General features: G+C 38.5%; 1 long non-coding RNA gene across 1 annotated transcript in view; it reads left to right on the forward strand.

Moving 5' to 3' along the window:
* The window catches only part of LOC107741135 (uncharacterized), an 18,487-nt gene extending 10,252 nt beyond the window's left edge, over window positions 1-8,235 (forward strand). Inside the window, exon 3 of the long non-coding RNA XR_001640167.1 lies at window positions 8,027-8,235. This is a non-coding gene — a long non-coding RNA (uncharacterized LOC107741135). The remainder of the gene's footprint in view (window positions 1-8,026) is intronic.
* The last annotated feature ends 469 nt before the right edge of the window (window positions 8,236-8,704 follow it).

Genomic DNA, 8,704 nt, shown 5'->3' on the forward strand with positions numbered 1-8,704 from the left:
AAAATGAGGAAACTATATATATATATATATATATATATATATATATACTGTTCAAAATGAAGACGAAAAGTGTTGTGACACTTTGTGGTTCACAAATGTTAGTAGAACGTGCATAATGTGATGAATTACACCTGTGGTGTGTGAAAATTCACCAAAATACCAGTTAAAAGTCTTTTGGAAAAATGGCTAAGAGTAGTGAAGTTAGTTTTGAGAAACTAATATCATTTGTATGCAAATGCAACTTGGTTTGATATTTTGCTATCCAAAGCAATGAAATTCATACATTTTAAGTGTGGCTTAAAAGTCCAAATACTTTTTGGGGCCACTGTAAATTTGATTTCACTTCAGTTGTGTGTATTTGGATTAGAGTGTGTATTCTGCAAGTCTGTGTCTTTTCCGGCTAAATGTGAATTTTTTCCATTACTATGAAACAAAGTATTCACTAATAGGCAGAAAAACCCATAAAGCAAAGTAATGTGTTGAGGAAATACGTTGATGTTATCTTCTTTAAAAACAATAAGACAGCAGCATATTTGGAATGAATGCAGAGAGGGAGGGGTGGGCTTTAAAAGTGTTTTTGTGACTTGTTGATAAGGCAGCGCCTGTCACTCAGGTTGACGGACAGCTTTGAGATGTAACTGTAAATCTGCATGTGTGTGTGTGTTTATTGGAGAGGAAATGGCTTTGAATTACTTGTTTTATCTACCAGCTTATATCCTGCTCATTTTCACTATGGAGTCTCCTCAGCTCTATCACTCCATCTCTCTCTCTCTTTCTCTCTCTCTTTAAATAGCTTTGTCTGGGATGAATGAAAGAGCATCTATCGCTCTCTTTCGCGCCTTTTCTCTCGGGGTTCTGGGCTGATTAGCTTATGAACTGTGAGTGACATTTGAGTGTTTGATATAGAGGCTTTTCTGCACTTTTGTGTTTGTGGGTGTTAATGCTTTTCGCTTGACTGATTTGCATTGCCGAACCGAGAACGTCTCCATTCTCATGCATGAAGAGATCTTATCGAGATATAAATGTCTCTGATAGCTATGGTGAATTTGATAATGAAATAAATTAATAAACAATTTGACATGTAAATGCTCTTTCTATAATGGCATCGGAGGAGATGATGCGTGCACACACACACAAACAGAGTGACATCTGTGCACTTGGAGCGCAAGCTATTTCTGGAGGGTTGGATCGGGCCAGTTGCTGCCAATGATGAGTTATTGATTGGTTGAGAAATGTCAGTGTTGAATAACAGCCTGGAGCTTGTGAGGGAATTGGAGAGAATGGGTCGCGATTCTCTCGCTGGCCACTGGGGGATGCTGTGAGCGTTTTGTTGTGCAGGGAGACGCTCGGGGAGCTGGACCGCAGAGCGTATGGCCCACATTACTGAAGGGCCACGACAAGCTGCTCTCAAAGGAACAGATGCTTTTCACAGAGCCGTTCTCCTCGAGGCCACAGCTGATGTGACCGCTGATTGGTCTGTGATTTCTTCCAGCTTTGCTTCTGAACGTTCATTTACCGGGAGAGGGGAAAACAGGACAGTCGTGAGAGCAGACATGCAATGGTCACACACCCTGTCGGAGGAACAGACATAGAGGAAATGAGAGGGAATTACTTTTGTCCCATACTAATGTCTCCAAAAAGCCCAAAGAAACATAAGTCTCCTAGCTTTGAGTGCGTATGTTTGATACAGCTTCTGAATGTGTGAGGAGAAAAGCAGGAATTTCAAGCATGAGGCTGATAATCCCGTGAAGTTGAAGGATTTTTAAACTGCCTGCTTATTGGGTGAATATTACAAAAGTGAATATCCCAAAAAAATTAAATAAAAATTATTTTTATGAACTATTCATTTGTTCTTCATTCATTTTATTTTATTTTTCCAAGATTCTCCTTATCGTAGCATGTAACAGAGTATAAAAATATTTATTACTGTAACGTGTAACATTATGTAAATGATAAAGTACTTTATGAAGTACTTATTAAAGTATTTACAGTTGAAGTCAAAAGTTTACATACACCTTGCAGAATCTGCAAAATGAAATGAAACTTATTTTGTCTTCTGGGAAACATGTAAGTATCTTCTGTTCCTTCTGAAGGCCAGTACTAAATAAACAAATATGATATTTAGGCAAAACAAGAAAAATGTACACATCTGCATTCTGTTCCTCAGTCCCTCAGTTGTCCTCAGTGTGAAAAGATGGATCTCAAAATCATACAGTCATTGTTGGAAAGGGTTCAGATACACAAAAATGCTGGAAAACCAAAGAATTTGTGGGACCTAAAGGATTTTTCTGAAGAACAGCAGGCTGTTTAACTGTTCAGGACAAACAAGGGACTCATGAACAACTATCACTAAACAAAAATACACAGCTGTGGATCATTTAGGTAACAACACAGTATTAAAGGGATAGTTCACCCAAAAATGAAAATTCTGTCATTAATTACTCACCCTCATGTCGTTCTAAACCCGTAAGACCTCCATTCATCTTCAGAACACAAATTAAGATATTTTTGATTAATTCTGAGAGCTCACTGACCCTCCCATAGACAGCAATGTAAGTAACACGATCAACGTCCAGAAACGTAGCAAGATCGGTAAAATAATCCATCATGTGACATCAGGGGTTAAACCGTAATTTTACGAAGCTACGAGATTTTGTACGCAAAGAAAACAAAAATAACGACTTTAGTGAACAATTAGTCTCCTCCGCGTCACCCTAGCGCCATTTTGGAGAGTATCCACTGAACGCAAACAGCATATGCTGTTCTGTGTCAGCTGCGCCACGCGGATACATTTTCTACGTCGTTTACGCTTTGATTTGAACGAAAACAACGTTTCCAAAATGCCACTAGGGTGACGCGGAGGAGACGAATTGTTCAATAAAGTCGTTATTTTTGTTTTCTTTGCGTACGAAAAGTAATCTTGTAGCTTCGTAAAAATTACGGTTTAACCCCTGATGTCCTTCCTTGATCTCCTTGCTACGTTTCTGGACGTTGATCGTGTTAATTACATTGCTGTCTATGGGAGGGTCAGAGAGCTCTCAGAATTCATCAAAAATATATTAATTTGTGTTCCGAAGATGAACGGTCTTACAGGTTTAGAACGAGGTCTTACAGGTTTAGAACGACATGAGGGTGAGTAATTAATGACAGAATTTTTATTTTTAGGTGAACTATCCCTTTAAGAATCAAGTGTATGGAAACTTTTGAACGGGGTCATTTTCATAAATTCAACTATTATTTTCTCTTGTGGACCATATGTAAACATCTTTTATGTGAAATATCTTATTCAGGTCAGTATTAAATAAACAATAACATGCATTTTGTATGATCCCTCTTATTTTGGTAAAATAATTAACATTTTGCAGATTCTGCAAGGTGTATGTAAACTTGACTTCAACTGTAAGTACTTTAATATATTTGTATAAAAAATTATATATTTTTATTTGTTTGATATAACAAATTAGTTTTGTAACATGTTCTAAAATGTTCTTTATTCAGAATTTAATAAAATAATAATGATAATAGTTATTATTCATTGTATTATTGTTATTTGAAATGTAATTATATTATATTGTATTATATTTAAAAATATTATGCGTGTATATATAATATTATATATTTTTTATTTTGAGGTGACCCAGACATGCTTCTATTAGATTCACCCTGTAACTCTTCCCTGCCCCCCGTAAACCTGAATAAATAAAGGGGGAAGTAGTGGCCTAATGGTTAGAGAGTCGGACTCGTAATCCAAAGGTTGCGGGTTCGAGTCTCGTACCGGCAGGGATTGTAGGTGGGGGGAGTGAATGTACAGCGCTCTCTCCCACCTTCAATACCACGACTGAGGTGCCCTTGAGCAAGGCACCGAACCCCCATCTGCTCCCCGGGCGCCGCAGCATAAATGGCTGCCCACTGCTCCGGGTGTGTGTTCACTGCTGTGTGTGTGCACCTTGGATGGGTTAAATGCAGAGCACTAATTCCAAGTATGGGTCACCATACTTGGCCACATGTCACGTCACTTTTTTATTCACTTCACTTTATTTAAATCAGAATCCCTGTGACATCTCAAACTGTGCAGGCGGTGACTGACATTGTCATCCGTTCATTCCTCTTAAGGCCCCAAAAGGCAAATGCCAGAAGATACAATATTCATGCAGCCACTGACAGGCAAACCCAAGGCCTCTTCCTGCTCTCTCCCTCTTTCTATTGAACAGGCAAACAGCCTTTTCAAAGATGAGCATTTGCAGCTAAATGTCCCCTTCACGCACAGACAAAGCCTCCTGGGTAATATTTTAGGTCTGATTCAGTGGAGAGGCTGCATGTTTCTGATTTGGCTGCTGAAACCGAGCTCTCGTTAGATAGGTGCTTTACTCCTGGGAGACGATTTCGGGTGCAGCCAAGATTCACTTCACTGCAGGGCAGATCTTCTAGCAGCTTGAGCTCTCAGCAACTTCCTGTTCATTCCTAAAGGCAGATTACGCGATTCTGCAAATCATATTAATGATGAATTATATGGAAGACTCTCTTGGTGAGATGACACAAGTAGGCTGTATATGAGAGCCCGCTGGCCCCACTGTGTCTCCTTGATCAGAGCTGAAGGTGTGTGCTATTAACATAATCAATGCTGGAGCTGTATCCTTGGTGCTCTGCTGGAGATGCTTTTGTTCCTGACGGTGGGCTTTGTGGCGGTCTGCTGGTCAGTGTATTACAAGGGTCATTTGTCGCTATTAAGGACACTTACCCCAGATTGTCTCCTTGGTAGAGTCATACTGCTTCTCTATCACCTTCATGCTGGAGTTGATGATTTTATCTCTGCTTAAAGATTATGTGAAATTGACCCATTTAATTTCCCTGATCATATTATGCATATCAGTGCATGTTATTCGAAAGAGTTTTTTGGGTACAATCTATCAGAATGCAGTGGCTTTCTCTGCCTCTGAAACAAGTTTTCTCTTCAATAATATCATGGCCTAACATGTCACAATCCAATCAGATCCCACCCTACATTCTGTCACTCAGAAATATATTTCACTATGGAGGTTAAATGCTTTTGGTGTCATTGTCTTTTAAGACAAACTAAAAGATTGACAGATAAATACACTTCCACTTCCAGCAGCCCTCCAGAACAAATATTATAATATCCACAAACTGTAAAGTGGGTGAATTTAGATGCTTCATTGGGTTTAGATGACACTATGCTGTAAGATTCAATGTTATGACGGCCGAATGTTACCGCAAACAGGAGCGAGTCTTTATTGAGACTTTGATTGGATTTGACATGAAAAGCTAAACGGACACTGCGGCAAAACTCTTTCTAGCTTCCTGACTGTGGCTTTCTGAAATTAGGCTGACAGGTCTTTGACAACATCTATTTAAGAAAAAGAGGAGGATTAATGAGTTAATTAATCATTTTATGTCATTCTGAAAAAAGACCCAGGAGAGGCGTCTCACGGCAGACTGGCCTTTTTTTCTTCCTCTCTCTCTTTCTCTCTCTTTCTCTCTCACTCTTACTCTCTCTCTCTTTCTTTTTTTTTTTTTTGGCGAAATGTAATTGTATTCAACGATATGCAGCAGCTTGCTATTTTGGCCATAGTTCTTAATTATGATTGGTGTTATTGCTCTCCAGAGCAGAGCAAATTGCTGTTATGTTGTTTGCCTGGGCCTAATCTCATTGGCACGTTGTCACAAAAGTAATTATCTGTCATTTAAATTGATGCCATAAGCTCAAGACAGAGGCACACCTGCTGCCACCAGCCAGACATAGAGGAGTAAAGATCAGGACTCCTACTCTTCTCTCTCTCTCTCTCTCTCTCTCTCTCTCTCTCTCTCTCTCTCTCAGCAGCAGCTTGCTATTTTGGCCATAGTTCTTAATTATGATTGGTGTTATTGCTCTCCAGAGCAGAGCAAATTGCTGTTATGTTGTTTGCCTGGGCCTAATCTCATTGGCACGTTGTCACAAAAGTAATTATCTGTCATTTAAATTGATGCCATAAGCTCAAGACAGAGGCACACCTGCTGCCACCAGCCAGGCAGAGAGGAGTAAAGATCAGGACTCCTCCTCCTCTCTCTCTCTTACTCCTCCTTTATTCTGTTTGAATCTTAAACCATATGCATGTGCAAAGCATGCCAGCAATCGTAAAATACATTACTTTTGAAGTATGATGTACAGTATGCCAATATCAATGTAAAAAATTGTCCCAGGGATGCATATATTGGTACCATTGGCCTATTTTTATGATGAGATTAGTTTTGCTGTCATTTAGCGCTCACTAAATGTAACATTAAGAAATGTAATCTCTAGCAAATCCTACTTATAAATGCACATTTTTGTACTGTACGTTTTAATGATGCGATGCTTATTATTGGTTAGAATTTCAATATTAGGGCATATGCAAATTGTAATTCATTCTCGGCTTTCTGAAAATGCACTTCCATGGGTGGATGGATGGATGAATAAACTGAAATATAGGCACCTGGTTGCAGAGTAAGTGAGTAAAGAGCAGTGCAGGTTACTACATTTTTCTCTGATGCTCTGTGCGGGAGAGTTTTTGGCATGAACTCGGGATAAGTTACCCATAATCCTCTTCAGACCTGCAGCTCTGTGAGGAATCAACTCCTGATGGATAATCTAACACAGGGTTGGTGAATGCTCTTTTCAGCCAATGAATAACATTAAAAATTCAAGCAGCAGAAGAAGGAGACAATGATGAATCTGACCTTATTAATTTTAACTTTGGATAAATAATGCAGGGCTTTCTGTTCAGCTCCTCTCCCTGTTTCTCCACCTCCTCCCCCTGATGGCAGCGCCCCCGTCAGATCTCTGATGATCCATTAACATCCTGTTCACTGAGTCTCTGTCTAAAAACAGCCAAGCGACTGCAGGGTTTTTGTGGAAAGGACAGTGAAATCGGGACGTGCTGCTGAGAGCATGAGATTGTTCAGGTGGACAGATCTTTTCATTAGAGGTGGGAGGTTGTTTTGTCGCTGTTTTCTCGCACGCAGAACAGCTGCTGTGCAAACATCTTGTTATTTTACAAATGCGCTGACCTTGCTGTGCCATTTTCAGATTTCATATCTTTTTGGAAAACATTCCAATTAACGTTCAAAGTCACATTAGTTAGCAAACACTAACGAGTAACAACAAATGCTTTTTTCATTTTTAGAAACTCATGAAACGCTTATCTGCAATAGAAAAGAAAGGGAGTATTTTCTTGGTAGAAACATATATAGAAAAATAGATAATATCTTTTTAAATTTTATATTTTCTGAAGAATATAAGGGGTGTTTGTCTATAAAATATAATAATTCCTATTTATAATCCGATTCACAAACAAATGATTCTTGGTTCTTTTTGGTGAATCAAAAGTATACATTAATGACACTTATGAACCATTTCTTTTAATGAATCATTCCTTTTGAAGTTTACTTCAGCTGATTTGTGGTTATTATATCTATTAAATAACTAGCTATTGAACTGAAGTTTGAGCCCTGTTGTTAACTTTTTATAGTTAACATTTTTATGTACCCAGTTAAAAATGTACTTGCATAATATGCAGAATTAGCTGAGACAGTTTCTTTCATATAGAAGCAAAGTTGACATTATACATGAAATATGGCAAAATAAATTGAAAATGAATTAAAATCTAAAATGAATTCAATCAAGAGGGTGTGAATCGGAGTCAAATAGAATCTGAATCTTATTGCAACTCTGATCATTTTCTTTTTTGAAAATTCGGATACATTTCTGAATTTATTCAGCTCCCCATGCAGTTTTTACTTCATGTTAGCTTAATTCACCCTGGTTAAGTCGAAGCTGGCATAAATGTTTTTGTCAGAAGCTTTGAAGGCAACAGAGGAATGTAGTTCACCCTTGACAAATTGGGTTCCGAAAGACGATCCCTTTTGAAAATAAGACCATCAGATTGACGGGAATGAGACGAGCCCCGCTGCTTGAGACCGTGGCATAAATAAAATGACAATGAGGAGTAAGAAAAATCCCCATTTGTTGTTTCCTGTTTTGTCCGCTGAGGTTGTCAGTGCTGTTGTTCTGTCCTGATGACCATTTGTGGGATTGGACGGAGGCAGCCGTGCCTGACTCGGGGGCTGATGGTCCACTGATTGCACAGATGTCCCTAAGAAGGCGAGATGCCGTGGAAATGATGGATGACGTGAGTCCTGCCCCTCTGCCCTCGGCTATCAAGCGCTGTCTGGAAAACAACGGAAAACCTCTCAATCAACGGAGACTGTCAGGAAGTTTAAAATGAAACTTGTTTGAGATGTAAAAGATGTGCTGGTGTGTTACCTGTTGGAGAGCTCCTGAACTCCTGCAAGTTTTTACAGTATGTATGCGTAAGATAGAGAGTGCTGGGTGATATGGCCAGAAATATCGTACAATATCGATATTTAGCATGATATTAATTTACCACTAAATAGGGAAGAAAATGCTTTTCACATGCTTGAATGTAAAATGACTAGCCTGTTCACAGTTAAACTCTACAGAGTTTAGCAATTTAGCACTCTGTGAAATCCATTTTTCTCCTAAATTTTGTTGTTTTTTTAATTCTGTATTTTATTATTTAATACAAGTTTATCATCAAAATTTGTCTAAAGAATTAAACATTAACAACTTAATCAATCTTTTAAAATGTACTCGCATGAAAATATAATATTTATAACAAAACATAGGATTTTTATATTTATATATGTA

The sequence above is a fragment of the Sinocyclocheilus rhinocerous genome, unplaced genomic scaffold (assembly GCF_001515625.1).
Source record: "Sinocyclocheilus rhinocerous isolate Xijiao unplaced genomic scaffold, SAMN03320098_v1.1 scaffold1307, whole genome shotgun sequence".
Classification (NCBI taxonomy): domain Eukaryota; kingdom Metazoa; phylum Chordata; class Actinopteri; order Cypriniformes; family Cyprinidae; genus Sinocyclocheilus; species Sinocyclocheilus rhinocerous.